General features: G+C 40.5%; 2 long non-coding RNA genes across 7 annotated transcripts in view; one reads left to right on the top strand and one right to left on the bottom strand.

Moving 5' to 3' along the window:
• LOC120410399 overlaps window positions 1–18,464 on the top strand; it is an 85,842-nt gene that overhangs the window by 53,974 nt on the left and 13,404 nt on the right. For 4 of the 6 annotated variants that reach the window (XR_005602518.1, XR_005602520.1, XR_005602521.1 and 1 more), the window contains 4 exons: window positions 2,271–2,397; window positions 3,611–3,920; window positions 9,083–9,214; window positions 16,463–16,557. This is a non-coding gene — a long non-coding RNA (uncharacterized LOC120410399). The remainder of the gene's footprint in view (window positions 1–2,270; window positions 2,398–3,610; window positions 3,921–9,082; window positions 9,215–16,462; window positions 16,558–18,464) is intronic. The other 2 variants (XR_005602522.1, XR_005602523.1) reach the window with 1 other exon arrangement.
• The window catches only part of LOC104695410, a 56,801-nt gene continuing 46,583 nt past the window's right edge, over window positions 8,247–18,464 (bottom strand). The window contains exon 9 of the long non-coding RNA XR_005602524.1: window positions 8,247–9,238. This is a non-coding gene — a long non-coding RNA (uncharacterized LOC104695410). The remainder of the gene's footprint in view (window positions 9,239–18,464) is intronic.

The following is an 18,464-nucleotide window of genomic DNA, read 5'->3' on the forward strand; positions in this document are numbered from 1 at the left end:
ATGTTACTAAGCAGTTCCACCTTCCCCACTCTGCATCTTTCAAATATCAGCTATAAATATTTTTAATATGCTCATTATTTAAAATTTTAGACCTCCTCCCTAATTTTGTCAGGTGTTTTAGGCGGCTTTCTCGCTACAATTATAATGTATGTCTGCAGTCCAGGAAGACAGCTGAAAGCACAATGACTCTGGCTCTATATTTGGAAACATCTGCTGTTTCATTTCCATGATGCACAATGATGTGCAGCTCTGAGAGGAGGAACAAGTCTGGAAGAGGAGACATTAGTTTATGGTTAAATATTTTGATACTGAAATTGGGATTCCCTCTTATCTAATTCTCTGGTAATACTCCTCCTTTGAGTAAAGGATGCTGAAATAGTTTCTTAATGGTCCTGTGACTGTTTGCTGTGAAATAAATCCCACCCCTAGCGAGGTAGCCCTTTCAGGTATCAGCAATTGGCTTCCTCCACATCATTTTGTCGTTCTTGAGAGAGAAGCATAGAGGCAATAAAGTGTGATATGGAGTGAAAACAACTAAATTGACTTAGGAGGGGCTTTGGTTTGAGGAGTCTCTAGATTTAAGGTGAGTTGTTGAGGATCTGGGAGAAGATTTGCTTTACTCTAAGTTCTATAAAGCAGTTGTGCCAAAACTCCATCATATAAAAGCCTAGTTGCATGTTCAGGAGAAGTTCCCTTTGAGTTGAGAAAATCTGGCAAAATTCTATTCATTATAGTGGTTTATTATTTTTTAATAGTCTGTCAGATAATTTGAGGAGAACAAAGCTGTGTGAATAATCATAGCAATGCTTTATGGGGGGCTAAGACAAATTGTAACACTTGGTGCTAGGTATAGTTTTGACTCTTATTCTCAACTGACCTAAAAAAGGGCCCTTCCATAGGTATTTCCATGGTGATCAGCTGTTGATCACTGTTGGATCCAGGACACGGATCTGAGGTCTGACCCAGTGCCATTACACCTATGGACATTTCTTCCAGATAAAAGGCTGGAGTTAAACCTTGCATGGCATCAGAATCAGGCCACATGTTTTTTTTCTTCTCAATAATGGTTGTCAATGGAAAATTTAAATTAGAGCCAGGAGAGAGCGTGGGGCTCAGGAGACCTGAGATAACACATCTGGGAAATGCTGTTTGGTATTCTTTGAGGTCAATTGAGTATCTTCTGAGCCTGTCTGTCTACAATAAGACTGTTAAGTGTATTGACAGAAATTTCAGAGAATGCTGAAAAATTTTATTTTTGAGAAGCCTTCATACAAATTGTATTTAAAATTCCCTTGTGTATTCATTATGTAGGAACTTTGTTATATGCTTTCTTCTAGAGCAATATAATTCTATTGGCCAGGAATTCCCAGCTTTAAAAGACTGGGCCATGAAGAGCTGCCTTATTTCTACAGAGAGAACAGGCTCTTTTTTTCCCCTCTTAAGTTTAGAACTTGGGTGGAGTCTTTCTTCAGCAAAACTAAGAAGGTGCACATTTTGGTCTGGCAGATTCAATTTGATTTGTCAAATTTTCTGAATCTTTGTGATCAAAGCTACAAAGATTAAGCTATTCCATCACTTGAACTGAAAGTAATACAATAAAGTTTAATACAGCAACAATATTTTGCCCTAAACGTTATGTTAAGGCTGTCTATCAATAATTCAGCTCTTACATAAAATATTCTTCCAAATAAGATATTGAATGTCAAGAGCAAATGATTTTGTGGATATATTTTCAAAGATTATCAGTCTCTCTGTTTATGCCAATGAAGAGTGAAAGAAACCTGAGGGTGAGAAATAGAACAAGACGAGGTTTAGTGAAATATGTGGACTTGGAAGGAAAAATTATGAACATTTGGAGCAGCTGGACCTATAGCATGGAATGTGTCTTAATAATTCTATTGCTTTCTTTTTTGCTAATGTTTTAAACCAACTTCCAACAGATAAAAAGTGACAAAATAAACTTTCATGGAAAAATATCCTCAAGAATGCAAGAAACGTAAAATAAGTGCGGCATATAACGATGAAATGGGCTGTTCTAAAGTAAGGCTCCTAACCTGAGAGCTAAAAGTGGAAAAAGAAATAAAAGAATTATTACTTAAATCTCATTTAGGATATACAAAAGAATCAATATCTTGGGAAAAAAAAAAAAAATCTATGAATTTGCCCTGAGGTGAAATACGAAGGTGATGGGAAAAGCTTCCATTGTAAGATGACTATATTATTCCCCGGCATTTCATAAAAGAATATTCCACGATATTTTCTCTTTACAGGTTGTTTCATGTTTGCTTGCATTATTCAGAAACATTTTGCATCTTCACTTCCTAAATTGGCTAAAGACGCATTGTCCAGCCATCTGTAAAGGCAGGACTGACTGCTTATACCACTGATTTGTAAGAGGTATGTTTGGTTTTGGAACGGTAAAAGTTTTGTCCCAAAAATTGCAGCATTGCCATCCCACACTTCAATAAAATATATTGAAAGTATCTAGAAATCATGAGAATGACTTCAAAGCTATGAGTTTGCAGCTCAGTGAGCACATTTGGTATGCCTGGCCTTCCTGGCTTTGTCAGTTTAGAAGTGACTTCCTAGATTTTTCTCACAATCATGAATAGAGTATTTTTTAAAAAGTGGATGATTTTACAGCCATGTGACTCTAGGAACTGATGCTTAAGTATGCCACAAGAAATTCAGATACTATGGTAACTAGTTCTAAGTATACTGTTTGCTCACATGATTTTAAATGCCACCCTGAAGAAGAAGAAGGTTAAAAACACCTAAATTCTTCTTGCCAAGGCTGCTTTTGTTTCTTAGAGAGATCAGCTGTGTCAGAATAAAATCTTCCCTCAGGCCATTTTTTTTTTAACAGCCAGATCACTTTAACTGCTACTTCTGGCAGTAAAATTTTTCATATCTGCATAAGAAACAATGAAGTTAAAGCCTCCTGGAGAAGAAGCTGCCAAAGTCATGCTCTTGTCCTTCGGGATTGTTTCAGTGGGGTTCTGCCACAGGTGTTTCTTCAGGTGGGGAAATGGAAATTTATCCTGTGTCCTGAAAGCCACTACTGATAATATGTCTTTTTATCCACACTCATTTGTCTCTCTAGAGATCACCAGCACTATTACTGATAACACAACTTTATATTGCTTTAGGCAGCTTGTCAGCTTTTTGATCTTAACAATTATGAATGAAGGTTTTTATGTGGGCAGGAGACAAAAGGGAATATCACCTGAAAGTTTCTGAAAAGGAAGAATTATGGGACTACCCCACAAGTGAGAGGTAATATGTGGTCTCCAAGGGCCCCATCAAACTTTCCTGAGGAACAGCCACAGACTAAATAATCCCAGCACCGGATTGTTTCTCCAAAGGGAAATAATCGGTGTGACAATGAAAATGTGCCGGCCAAATGTACCATTGAGTACAGATGAGCCTCCTTCTTATCCCAAATAATAATGGTATGTTTTCAGATTTATGGTGTTGCTCCTTTTCTTCTTCTGCTCCATCACTTTACTCTTCCCCTCTCCTCCCCTGATGGCAGATAATATATAACCCATAAGATGTATTGGTGTGGGTATGATGCTGAGATGGGATTTTTGTTTCTTCATTCTTTTAGTAAGGGAAGCTGAACAGACACATATAGATGGATGGGTGAAGTGAAGTAGAATATTACTGAATAATCTTCAACCTTGAATAAGGAAAATGAGATACAGTATGCCTAATGTTTCATTGACATCCACGAAAAGAGACATGAAAACATCCAAGGCTCTCTCAGCAGAGGAAAGTTAAGGGGACCACATGCCGTACCACAGCTCCAGTGAGAACGGTGACCCTGGCAGGACAACAAGGATCCCATCCATGCACCTCTCCTGGTGTGGTCACAGGGAGAGGCTGTGCTTGGTGCATCAAGAACAAAATCCTGTTTGGTGAGTACTTACTGCAGTGCTTTCTTCTTATTTCTGTGCAAGAGGTAATATAGGACTCCATGTTTCTTAATTTCTGTAGTAATTTCATGATTATGTTTCCAAAAGAAAGGACGCCTTCTTATTTTCATAATTAACAGGAAATACATGTTATACATTAAATGTGACACAAGAGAGATGAATTATGCAGTAAATTCTGTGTGTGCTGATCAGCACAAAGCCCAAGGCACATTCAGCAGAGTTGCTGTGAAGATCTGTAATGAGTTTCAAGTACATCATTTCCTGATGGAGGGTAAGAAAACATCCATCAATGCTAATTTTCCCACAGTTTTTAGCTTTTTATGAATACTTTACAGCTTACAAAAAAGATGAATTTCTAAAGTGCAACTTGAGGAAACTCTCTTAGTAATTAGAGAGTATTCCTAGCCAAAACTAATGAGGTCTGAACCTTAAACATGGGGATGGTTCAAAGTTGACAGCCCCAGCCTCTAATTTCTTCAAAAAGGTTAAATTAATTCCTCAAATCTGAACATGGATATTTTTTTTCTAGTTGAACCCCAAACCAGGATTATCATTGTGACTTCAAAAATGCAGAATTTGGATGTTGAGCTCATTCCTGATTCTGTACTAGTGTTGTACAGGATTAAGTGGTCTGAAAAAGCAAACTCCAATGAGATTGGGGCATCTTTACACCAAGCTCAAGGACTCTGTGAAGTGATGCTGACTTTGTAGTGGAGCATATGACCATACATACAGCTCTTTTCTCTTCAGCCTCTGTCAAGATGTTGCAACAAAGATGTCCTGACATTTTAGGAGGGAGAAAATAGATTTTAGATACTGGCAAGGAGGGAGGGGCCACTTTTCTGATTAGGCAGTGGTCCATTTTATATTGAGAACTATCTACTTGATTGCAGGCTTTAAAGAACCCATATATAATATCTGGGAATATATTTCCAGCTGGTGTATGTTTTTTATTTAGTGAGATTAAGCATTAAATATATTTCATGGTTAATTAATAATATGCATTTCTATGTAGTATCAAAACAAATATAAATATATTAAATATAAAAAAATTGTAATGGCTATACCAAGGTGCTTAACACCTTAAAACTCTGGTGATTTTAGAGAATTTAAAGGTTATCAGGTTAAGAGTTGTGAAGAGCTTTTAAAGAGAAGTTCTAAACTGATATGTGAGGAGGGTAAAACTTCTTATTAAAACTCACCCTCACTGGGAGCATCAGGTTGTTATTTTACTGCATGTGTTTCCTGCTTATGTCCCTCAGTTATGTTAAATGAAAGCTCTCTCAGAGGAGATCACTAATCTTATTCAATTAGAAGTTAAGGTTTTTTCCTGAGACAGAGACAGAATTTAAAATCAGTGTTCAGGTTTCTTAATACAGACTACTTTCCAGCACCTGTCACTTGAATGAGAAGGCTTTTCTATATCCAGAGTAGATTTTATTTGATGAATCCCAGAATCAAAAGCCATAACCTACTGAACAGCCTGAGGGCTGGAGTCTGAACAGCAACAAACAAAATAATTTCAGATATATGAGAATAAATTGAAGCCTTGCTTAGAGAATTTAGAACCACTTGAATTCTGCAAGACAATTCTCACTCTTCAGTTTTACATCCATTCCAAAGCAGAGCTTGTTTCAGTCATGTTTTTGTTAGCATTTACACTCATGGGAACAGGCTTCTTTCACGAAGGAAGAACTGTACCTTTCATGAGGTGCAGCTTCTCATGACCAACAATACTGCAGAGACACATTCATCCTCTCTGAAACATTTCAGCTGTTTGGACAAGGCAGAAACAATTCCATGGGACTGCAAGACTAAGTTATGAAAAGCAAACACTCACTCTGGATTACTCTGGCTTCTAGAAAGAAATTAAGTAATGAATTTTTTTCACCCTAATTCACCAGTGATCACTGTGACTATTCAGACGAAGCAGGATAGGTTCTTTCATATGCTGTTATTAGCAAGAAAGGCTAATTATTCTTGCTTAAGGTAGGCAAAACCAAGTTGTTGAGTTCTGGTACTAATAAAAAACTATTTGGTGATCCAATAAGGGACTGGACTAGAACACTGAATACCATTCACTTATCTTTGAAGCAAACAGAACTTTTGTAGTGTAATACTACACTCGTTTCCCTGCTTAGTAGTTAGCATGTCAAGTGTTCACACTGGACCTTAAAATGAGTTAGAAAGCTCAGGAGTATATCAACATTTACAGCATAAAACCGTCTTCTCTTTGATCATTCAAGCTTTCCATCACTCTAGGTGGTCCTAACTAATAAGGAACTGTGATCCTCTTCACTACTTGATTCCAGTAGCCACACAACAGACCACATGCAGTTAGTGCTTGCCATTAGTCAAATACCAACACTTATCTACAGATTTATGCTCCTTTTAATTACATATTTATAAATCATGTCACTATATGTATGGGGAATAAAAATGTCTCTTTTAAGGATTTGAACATTCTGCATCTTTTTCTTTGGGATTTTTTTTTTCCCTCAAAGCAAAAACCTGTGCAAGTTATTTAATGTATCTAATATGTGTTATTGAGCAGGGGCACTGCTCTAAGTGCTCCATAAACGTGTACTATGAAAAATAGAACTCTTTAATTTTCTCCAGATATTTATATGAAGTTCTTTGTATAAGAATCTGGTTTACAAATCTGACATAGCTGTGCGATGCCCAAAATGTCATCATTCGATCCCATCTCTGTGCTTCAGCAGCCCTCGTCTGCCTGGTTATGGATGGTGAGCACTAACAGCTCTACTCATTTTTTGTGCTGAGAACTCTGAAAAACACACCTGCAGAGGAGGAGGTGGCACTCAGAATTAAATACGTGCTTCTGGTAACATTCTTCTCCCAGGCAGCTATTCCATAATGAGTTTAGTATGATTTTGAGTCTTATGTGTTCTGTCTCAGTAAAGGAGAAGCTGTGGCCATAGGATAAGAGTCCCGTTGAGCAGATACCCAGGTGTGGAACAAAGATGTATGTATGTGCCGTTTAGGTTTTAGGGTTTAATGACAAATTAGAAGGGCTGATAATGAAATTCTTATGTTGAAACTGCCTTATGAAAGGAGTTAAAAGCAACTTTAACCAGGCAAATCCTCCTCAAATATATATCCTGTATACATATAAAAAACCTGCTAAATTTGAGATTATTGAGAACGAAGAAGTTGCTGAAGGGAAACTTTGTTTTATAACTGATCTCTATGAAACCTTAAGCTCCGTCTTGCTTTGATTAGATATTCTTTGGCTGATCTCGTGATCTTAGAAAATACATGTTTGTGATTAGGTCAGGTATGTAAGTTAAAGCAAGCCCTTTTGATGCATAAATAATTCTTACTTTAGAGGTTTATGATAGTAACCCCCTCTCCCAAATCTTATGCAGGCAGGAATTTGTCACGATCGCCGCAGGATATAAATGGTTTGCATCTTATGGGTAAAGAATGGTCATTGGTTCCTGCTGTAGTGTCTACAGCACCTGAGGTTGAGCCTTGCTCCCAGCCCAGTTATTGCTTTGGGATACCTGGTTAGGCTGGATTATCCGACTGTGGGTTTTTCTGGTGTCCTGACTGTCTCAGGCAGAGTGTCAGCAATCTGAAGCACTGAGCGCTTCTTTTAAGGGCTAGTCAGCTGAAAAACAAACATTAAAAAAATGTAATATTTTTAGTTTAATTGCCATAATTCAGTCCCATAATTCCACACATTCCTTAGAGTTTGGGTTAAACCCCTCTGGCAGTTATATGCTAGTGAAGCACACAGATTTGAGATTCATTTGCTTCCATTTTAATACAGAAGTGTAAATTTTGAATAATTGTGAAAGATATGAACTTAAAGAGGGAAGATGTCTCCTCTAAGAGAGGAAAGACACAATGGATTTGCTCTGAACTGCCTGGGATCATTTAAAACCAATGAATTAAAAATCAGATGGTCGGTGAGGGCTATAATTTACACTACAGAGGTGATAAAGCCTTTTGTGTTCCTATTTGCAAAGAAACCATTAAGCTACAGTGATTTTTGATTTTTTTTCTTCCCACCAGGGAGAAATGTGAAACTCAATTTTACCCCCGATTGGTAAGGTGCTAATTTGTCTGACAAGTTGTTGGAATCTCAGCATGTTTGAGGTATCCTTGATGTATCAACACCTTCATGCTGAATGAAGGATGCCTTTAATGTGTAAATGTTTAGTACATATCCTATATCTCATTAGCCCAGAACAATACAAACCACACACAGGCAAGAAGGGTCAGAAGCAAGCTCCAGTCAAAGAGAAAAATCTTTTATGTTCTAATTAAATGAGCAAACATTTGGAATACATCTTTTTTGCAAATAGTTTATCAAAAAATACACTTGAAATTCACAGCCTCACTTGAGTTCTAAAGCCCTGGTGAGTCTAATATCAAATTATATTAGATTTGAGTCCAAGTGCCATATAACACTGATGTCTCCAAGTTGTTCTTACTGCATGCAATACCACAAACTATAAAGAATAGTAGAAGAAAAGCAGTTGTTTATAAACCCACAAAGGTATCCTTCTCCAAACTGCCCCTGTTAGTCTAAACCTTTGTAAATTCTATGTAACTTTAGATATTTATCTTCATTGACTCTGTTGTGGAAATGACAAATTTTCTAGGGAGAGCTGCAGGATGCTGGTGGGGTGGAGCAAGTTCTTTGCTGGATGTCTTCTAATTGGACTCACCTGATTGTGGGACAAGAAAAGCGATGGCTCTGGATGAGGATGCGGAGGATGTGTTCACACACTCTCAAATGGTTTTCCACCCTGGCTCTTCTTCAGGGAGAGCCTCTTGTTCTCTCTACACCAAAGCATAAGGTAGACATGGGCTCACAGGGTGAAACACAGAACTGCTCCATTTGGAGACCTTGGAGATGGACAGCTGTCCTGCCCAGCCTTTGCTGTGGCCCTTGCCAGCACTGCCTTCCCTGCAGGCCATGTAGGCACACTGGTGTGCCGCAAACTTCTGGCTGGCTGTGTTCTGACACTGCACACGAGAGATTAGAGAAGCTCTTTTCACTACTATTTATCCACATTATATTACATCAGTCTCATGTTTGTCTGTTCAGTTGTAATTGAGCCCTGGTCCTGTGCATGGGTTCATTCCTTCTTTCTGCTTTTCTTTTCCAGAGGTTGATCTCTTTGAACTGCTGAAACCTGATGACTTGCAATCAAGTGATTGTCTGTGAAACAATAAGGTCAGCAGTGCGAAGATTCAGGTTTTCTGCCTCTAAATGCAGACTGCTGTGCTGGGCCACTGAGGTGAGTCTGACTGAAGCTCATTGCCTGAATGAAGAATGGAGTGGGAGGAAAGGGATTAAAAGTACCTGGAGACATGTAGAGCTGTTAATACAGTGTCTGTCCACTTTGATAGCTGGGGGAAATACGCTGCATAAACTTACAATAGATGTGACTGACAAATGTCAGTTTCTTGTTAAATGTTAAAGCCCTGATGGACCCTGAGGCTGGAATTCTAAGCCCCATATGCTGCCATGCAACCTTGCAAAAAGATCAAGAACATTTACAAGCCCAGTCATAAGATCAGTTTTTCCAATGAAGGTATAGTAGGAGTTTAGGGGACTTTTGTGGGTTTTTTGTATTGGTGTAGTTTTACAAATAACAAGAATATTATATTTATTTTTATCTGGGGAAATATAAATTTACAAGACTTGCATGAATTACAGCAGTGTTACAGGGTGACATGCTTTGATATGAAATGCACGTTTGGATTCAGTTCCTGATAGGTACTAAATCGAGGCTTCTCAGCTGGATCTCAAAATATGGATTGTGCAGCAGCTCTAAACAATTTGGGTGACTTCTGTGCAGATGGACACATTATATGGACTATACAGAAACTGGCACCACATCTACCCTTCAGTCTAACCTGTCCTAAGTGGATCGATGCTGGCTAATATATGCATTTAATTTGGTTTCCGTGAGTAAAGCAGGACCTTACAGAGGCTCAATTGCACCCCAAGTTTATGTTGCACTCCCAAAAGAAAACAAATGCAAGGGTGAGGCATTTAATTGGTGAAATGATGCAAAGGGAGGTATTTCCCCCAGATTTTGACAAACTGGCCTAAGTATGATCCCAAAGAACACTGAGGTATTCAGATATCACACAGACAGTTACATAAACATGTGTCTGCTGTTCTCTGACGAAATAACAGAGAATATATCTGTGAATATGTTTACACACACACAAAAAAAGAGATTTGTCCAATACGCTGGTAGGGCTGGGCCAACAGTACCCCACTGAGAGTAGCAATGAGTGTCTGGGTCAGTGGGTGAGTGCAGAGCTGTGTGGGAATGGCTTTATGGGGCCAGCTCATAGCACCGTGGAGTCTGGGTTAGAAGGCAGGGTGAGCTATTCATAGTCAAGAACTTGCACAGAGCAATTAGCCCTCAGAGAAAAGAGAAAATGCTTTTTGACTAAAAGATTGAAGCTTCTTTTGTGCTTTGAGGCTATCATCTCATGACCAGTTTGTCTGAAATTACTGCTAGAGTGATTACAAGAGTGTTGTGGCAAGGATTCCAAGTTCACAAGACAAACCCCACAAAAACCAGCCACAGCAGCTGGGTGTTCTGTGTCTGACTGGCTGGCTGGTGAAAGCTCTTGGATTAGTCAGCTTGTGTAAATACTCGTGATCATGAAGTTGCTGTAGGCTTTACAGAACTTCACTGTGTTGGTCTCAAATTTATGCATCTACTACTAAAACAATTTTCTAAGTACTGTTAAATATTTTCCTTGTATTAGTGTCTCAAATAAGACAAGCTGCAAGAATTAGCCAGTGATGACAAGGCTCGATTTCTGCCTGAAATTAAATTAGCTGGCATAAATTTGAAAAAAACCCTATTGTAATGAGGTTTTTTGTTGAGAGTGACCAAAACATGTTACAGGAAGGAACACAACAAATAAGTAAATATAGAAAGAAAAGGCTAGGAAGATAGAGCAGCTATGTCAACATATTTTGTATGGACAGTTTGACTTTCTTGCTGTATTAATTTACTTTGTCACACAGTTTCATGTCACAGTAGAAATAATCTTAACAGGAACAAAATTCTGTCACTGACATAAAACAACAGCAATGCAATTCACATATTTAACTTCAATTTAGGTACCTGTACTAAAAACAGCAGGAGTTGGAGGAACTTGTATAGACTTGCAGATTGTTCTGTTCAAACACAGTTTTTCAACTCTAGAGATAAAGCTCTGGTTTTGTTAAGGTAATGATCACAGAGCACTTGTCTAAACCTTTTCCTAATTGATAGAAGTAAATATTCATTTCAGATCTGAATCCAACCCTCAGATGCCTACATATTTCTTGGTGCAGATACTGAAAAAATTGCAGGACTGCATGTGCAGAATTGGGAAATCAGACCTGGGTCCTTGGATTTGCTCCTGGGCCATAAGCATATGCAAAGCAGAGCACTGCTGGTTTCCTCTGGCTCATTTCTAGTTTTGGGATTCTAGTAGTCGATGCTAAATGCAAACCCCTCAGTGCTGATCCCTCCTACATTTCCATTTGCAGCTGCACATTCTGAATGCTGTGAAAGCAGATCTCAGAACACAGTGTGATCTGCAAACATATACGTGATAGATGAGCCACAGGAACTGTTCAGGTTTGGAATGGGTATCACAGCTCACAAAAAAGCTGTATTTTGAAATGAACATGTGAAGATGTATGAAAAGATAAATGAGTCCCTTGGCTTTTGTGAAGCATTTTGCCCCCAATACCGAAATGTCACTGCCTAAACAAAGTCACAAAATTTATTGTCCCTATCTCTCATTAAGGGTGGTTGCCTGCATAATATTGGGATCAGCCGTAGCTAAGACAAAAATCACACTTATCCCAGATCCATATTCTACCCTAGTGCTGCTGGGAAGGTCTGACAAAGTCTCTCCTTGTTTCTGGGCATTTTACATTGAAGCATCAATGGTGCAATTTCAGGTAACAATTGTTTGCAGTGCTGAAAATGCTGCCAATGAGAACTGGATGGGCTTTCTAGCTGCTCCAGCTGTTTTCCCTGTCAGGTTCCCGGCAGCCTCATGGGGTGCACTGGGATGTTCCTGTGGCACAGAGTGCATGGTAGTGCTGGGACTCTGAGCAACACTGCAGAAGCATGGCTCTGCTCCTGGATATGTCTCCTCAGCTCCTTGCTCTTCCCAGACAGCAGACACTGGATTACAAATCTCTTCCATCTCTAGACTCCTTTTCCTTTCCTATTAAAAATATATGCACATGTATGTATTTCACATAAACTTTCACAAACTATAATCCTTATTACTGTTATATTTTCCTACCTGAAGGAAACTTACTCATGGTTAACTAAATCTTCAGGCAATTTGGAGCACTGCAATTCACTGACTCAGCAACATAGTCAAGGCTATACCCCCTGGGTGGTTTTTTTTTCCCCACAAAAGTTCCCAGGGTGCAGAGGGTCATTTTCAAGGCTCATATCTATCTAAGGCATTTGAAGGTTAAGCCCAAGTGGTCTGTGGAACTGCTTCAAACTCTGAAATCAAATTCTTCTAAAACTGGTATCTCCTGGTAAGGAAACAATCTGCTGGATGTGGATGTAACTGATATCTGAATGAGTGGCCTGTTTCTCTAGGGTTTGTCCTTGGGAGCAAGCAGGGTGGCTTTTGTACTCCTGGACAGTGGGACTAGGACACAACTTTCTTACTAGAGAAACCAGTAAAAGATGCCCCAAATTTCCCCTTGACATAAAATAAGGCTTCCTGGCAACTGAGGCAGAGCCTAACACGTGTTGAACAGATCCACTGGTGATTTTAATTCACTTCAAACTGAAACTTCATGTGTGTGAACAGCACTCAAAGTACAGGATTTTGTTTAGTTTTTCTAAGGGGAAACCTGGACAGAACTGAGGAGGTAAACCAGAACTTGACCACTTGGCACTGATGCCATATTTACAAGGTGATAGCTTTTCCTTAGGCACGTAAATGAAATAAGGGACAGCTAGCATCTACCACCCAGAGCTCCACATGACACTTGTGGACAAGCGTCTTTCAAAGCTCTAAGATTTCAGAACATTTTAAAAAAATTTGCCAGTGGCCTATAAAGACCAAAAGGGAGCTGGGCAAGAGCTGAGCCTGTGAGCAGCATACAGACCCTCCCTTCTCACTCCTCTCTTTCTGTTCTGGTCCCCCCCTGGCACAGAGGCACTGCTCTGGTTTCTCAGGGACAGCATTTGGTTGTTAAATTCATTTCTCACAGGGGCCTATCCCTCTTTTCCAGTCTACTTCAAAATGACAGGGAGAACCAAAATCCCATTCGATTAAATGCAAGTAAAAAAGGGAGATGAACTCCTAGCAAACAAACAAAAACAGTTTGAAATTTTGACTTGAAAAGCACGGCAGTATTTTACCAGCAAGGACTGAATTCATTAAGGCTGCCTATTTGTGCTACCATTAAGAGTTTTTCACTGCTACTGTTCAAAAACATTTTTAGAGCCAGCTGGTTTACTACTTTGAAATAGCTCTACCCAGGAGTGAATCTTTGTATTTATTTTCAAAACAATCAATTCTTCCATGTGTAAGACTTCATGCAAGTCCAGTCTTTAAAGACAAAAAATACCAAGCTTCCTTATTCTAGACCACTTTCCTCTTCTATTCATCATCTCCTCCCACATTTTCTTTTCTTATTTGTTGTCCAGCAGCAGTTCCTATGGTCATGTGCTGGGGTAACATGCACATGCATGCTCTTGTGCGCACACATGAATAGGCTCAAAAAATACAGATCAGGACCTTTTAACTCTCCTATATATTCTCAACTATTTTTCTTTCTCCATGTCTTATCTTTTCTATTTCCCTTCCTTTTTATCTGCCCACCTTCTCGTCTAGTATTTTATAATGCTGTTCAATGCCTTGATATTCTGAATCCAGGGTTAGCTGCAGTCCTCAGCTGCTCTCATTGCCAGGGCATCTTGACACTGAGCACTGTCACTGCTTTTTATGGTGCCGGAGCCACAGGCAGAAGCCTGTGACCTCCATGATGTTACCCTTAAACCATTCTGACCCAAATAGCTCCAAGTTTAGGCTGCTATTGAAGCCTATTGGCAACTGAGACCTAATCTAAAAGACCATTAAGAACATACTGGATATTGGAGATGGAGTAAAAAGCATGCTTTTGTTCTGAAAAGTGGGGATCCCACCAGAGCAGGCTGCTGTGGAAACACAAATTCGGATGGGCTCAACCACCTCAGCACCTCTGAGAGGTATTTAAGCCAGTTTTTTGTGACTTTGGCACAAGGGTATTATACAGCTACGTGGGTTAATGATGTGAACAGACAGGAAGCAAGAAACATTAATGCTGTGTCAACAGTGTAGTTCCCATCACTTCCTTGGCAAAGTCCTGTGCACGCTGACAATCTGACAAACACATCCAGCTCAGGGGAAGGCTCCTGTCCTAAATGCTTCTGTAGCTTTCAGATATGCTGGTGTACAGTTGCAGTCTCTAAGCTGAAGCAAGGTGCAAAAACATTGAAGAAATAGTTTAGCGGGGTTAAAATAAAGAACAGAAGTAAAATAAATGTGGAAAACCTAAACGTGGATGGGGGTGTCATCACAGCCCGAGGCAGAGGGTGTCACAGCCTCCCTCTTCTGAGTAGGGCATATGAGAGACTTTGGTAAGTGGCCATACACGTGGGTGGCAAAGGTTCAAGTCAAAAGGCTTGGGGATGTTTCAGGGTGGTTGTGTGATAGCAGGTAATGTTTTCAAGTGAAGATAACGACAGCACAGTAAATTCTGAGGGAATGGTTCTCCCCTGCCTGTAGAGCAGAGGGTACAAGGAGCAGTACGACTGTTCGCAGCCTCTGGAAGCCGCGCAGCAGGAGGACATCGCGAAGCGGGAAGCAGAGGGTTGATTGTTTTTCCCGAAGCGCTCCCGGCCCAGCGAACCGCGGGGCCTGCGGGCCATGGCACCGCCTCGGCCGCCACCTCGCGGCCAGCGCCGGAACTGCGGCCGGCAGCGGCAATGACGGCCCGTGGCAACAGAACCACAGCTGGGCACGAGGGTCCGGAAAACACCCCGTACTGCGGCTCATCTTCATTTTAACAGTGAGCTCAATCTCATTTTAACTTCATTTTAACAATGTAGGATCATTGCTTATGCTGTTAATAGGCCAGGATACTTTGGCACCGTGTAGCAAGACAAAGTTAAAGCATTATTTATTAATCTCTTTTATCAGTCATTCCTCTTGTACCAACCTGAGAAAGTGAGAGCAGGGACCCTGTGTGCATTTCTAAGGCTTTATCACTTCAAAATGCGAATGGAAAAACAATTCAAATAACGAACTATGCTGCTTCTCAGTTATTAAACTGCTGCTGTCAGTCAGTATAATTCCCACCAGCTAACAATAAAAATGTTTTGACATCCGATCTCATACACACTTCAATGATAGTTACCTAACACGAATTTTCTATTATGGAAACATTTCTTTCTCTACTCTCCTAGAATCATGAAAATGTTGATGCGATACAAGTCCTGTTATAAAGGGCACCCTGTCAGGGACAGCAGTCACCAGAGCAGCTCTGTAAATTGCATTGTACAGAACAGTCATGTACAATACAACTGTTATATTTCATAATAAAAACCAGCTTATCACCAGGGACAGGAGGCTTTAGTTTCTTACAAAATACCGTTGGACCAGACAGTGCTTGTAGTTGGAAATTTAGTGTCTCCTAGTTTTTTGGCTAGTTAAGCTTTGTTCAGGCTGTACCCTGAGAAAAAAAGGAGAAGGTTTTCTTTGGGTAATTACAGAGCTAATGGGTGCCCAGCTTGTGCCTAGCTCCACAGACCTTAACAGCATCCAGCACAAACAGAGTCTGACAACTCCTCCGTTCCCAGCTCCAGTGACTGCAACTGCAACCACAGAAGCCTTGAGTCACTTGAGCTGCATTTGCAAAGCAGCTGGACTGTGCAGAGGAGCTCTGCTGATCCAGGCTCTCCATCACACTTCTGCTTGCAAAAGGCAGGCAGTGATGTGGTTTCATCTCTGCATGGAAGGGATCTGTAAATGATTTGGAGGTTCAGAGTTCAGGGGTGGTTTGGAAAAACACCCGCCGGGGCTGCAATGCCCGCAGGGGAGCCGTCTGTTTTGGTAGGGTATCTCTGGATATTTCTGGCATTTCACCTCCTGACTGAAGTCAGGAAAACTCAGAGAAGGAAAGAATATGAAAAAATACACCCAGATGCTTCTGAACGTGGAAACCAGTTTTCTAATATTTAGTCAAAGGCAGAAGGCAGTTCTTATTTCACCCAGCCTCTTTGAATTAGAAAAAACAGTGCAGTTTCCTTTCCAATATTAGATAAGCTGCGCAAGAATCAGAGCCATGACTAATTCTCGTTCATTAGATGTGTGCAACATAAATAACTACTTGTTTCACTACTGACTAATCACAGTGAGATGCCTCCAGCTCTGCCACATGCATCCAGATCTGCTTCCACAGTGCCTCCTTCGAATAAATCTGTATCGTTATTCTGCAGACTTGTGCCTATGAGAGGAAATGGGAAAGGCTGTGTGCCACGGGTATCCCCCTCTGCCTCTGCAGCTCTGGCTCCTGGGGATTTAAGAAGAGAAGGTGAGCTCCAGGGGGAAGATACAGCCACTAGTTCTGTTACTGGCATATTTCTTGTCCGAGGTACAATTCCCACATGGTTTTCCTAAGCCATCACATTGCAGATATTTCTGGGGAGTTCTGTAATTTGCCTCAGAAGTATACACAAACATTCCTTAATGCATGACTTTAATGCTGTCTGCCTGCTTCCAGGATTTTCACTGGGTCACTGCACTGGTGCTGATGCATTCCCTGGGGCTGCACACACGTTGCCATGCAGCCAAGGGCAGGGGAAACCTTGCCATTTCAGTTTGAGTTGATTACAGGTTTTTGACTGAAACATCCTTTTTCTTATTTTTAAAGAAAACACTGAGTCACGAGAACTTAAACTTACTTTTTAAATGGATTGTTTTTGAGGGGAAAGTTTCCCAGATGTGGTGATCTTTCTGTATATAGCAAAAAAAGGAATTATTCCATGATAGGGGCATTTGCGTATGGGTGCCCTGTAGCCAGCAAAGTGCAATGAGTTGTGAAATAGCAGTGACTGAGCCTGAGAGGGAATCAAGCAGGGCAAGGATTTGAACCTACTTTGCAGACTAGTTTCTAAGTCTTTCGGTTGTGGTCTCAGTATGCTCTGCTAATCCATTTTGTAGAGCTAATTATAAGTTCAATGGGTCAGGAAGAAAACATTCTAAGCCAACATTTAGAGCAGCTGGGTGAGATAGGACCAGTCACACATCCAAGCCAGCCAGTGGAATGACCTATGCACAGGTATCTCCCATGCAATGAGCCAATGCAATGATGCTACTCTCTGTTCAGCATGACATGGAGGCAAACTCAAATGCCTCAACTCTTCGTTGTGATGCAGCCTTCCTTGTTCCGGTCCCCCCCAATGTAACACAGATTAATAGTCTTAAAAATGGGGATACCTCTTTAGAGTCTCATTTTCCCCACCTCCATCTTTCTTGCTTTTAAATGCTCTTGTGCGTGCCACAGTTGCCTTGAAAGGACTAATTTTGTTTAATTTCAAAACTGAAGCTGGTGAGAACCGAAGGTGCCCTGAAAGTAATTGTATTCACAGAAAGTGGTGCTGTGGGGGAAAGTGCAGGACCTGAGTGCTCAAAATACCATCAGCTACGTCATGAAAAGAGATGTGCTCTGCAGCTCCTTTCTGTGTGTGGGGAACAGCCTCAAGATCAGGGTCTACTCTGAACAGCTCAACAAAGGTTTTTGTCCTGTTCTTCCACTTCCTACCTTTCCTTTCAGAAGGGAACCTAGTTGGGGTTGTTTTTGTTCCTCTCCCCACTTGGTTTCCTGGTAGAAAACCCTCTGAAGTTAGTCTACAGAAATTCTGACTTGTTTAAAAAAACCCCAAACACCAAAAAGCCCAAACTGTCCTAATTTTCTCTATTTAAACCATATGTTGAACTATAACCATGTAAATAGGAGGAAAACAAAAACATATTTCACTGGGTTCTAGGAAAGCTCTGAATGGATGGCATTTTTATCAAGGTTCTATATGCCCTGTCCAAACACCAAAAAATTGTTCGGTGCATCAGATTTAAAGTGAGCCATTGTATTACGGGTCCAGAGGTGACCTCATCAATGGTAGTGTGCACAGCTTGTAGCCCCTGCCTCAGGATTCAAGGCTGATGCTGACATGAGGTTTTGAGTGGTGGAGAACAGTTGGAAGGTTTCAAGATTCAGAAGTGTGATGGGCTATTTCTGGTGCATTTTAAAGCTGCACAGGATAAGCTCTTGAGATTCAGGTAGCAGCAATACAAAATGCTCCTATGTTTTCTCATATGCTCAAAATGAATGTGAGTTTTGCACCCTAGTCTTCCTCTTGGGTTTGGGGCTGTCATTGTCCCCAAAAGGACCATTTGCAGTTGTACCTGTCTTTTGTTAATTAGGTTGGGTTCAAGATTGTA

The sequence above is a fragment of the Corvus cornix genome, chromosome 8 (assembly GCF_000738735.6).
Source record: "Corvus cornix cornix isolate S_Up_H32 chromosome 8, ASM73873v5, whole genome shotgun sequence".
NCBI lineage: Eukaryota > Metazoa > Chordata > Aves > Passeriformes > Corvidae > Corvus > Corvus cornix.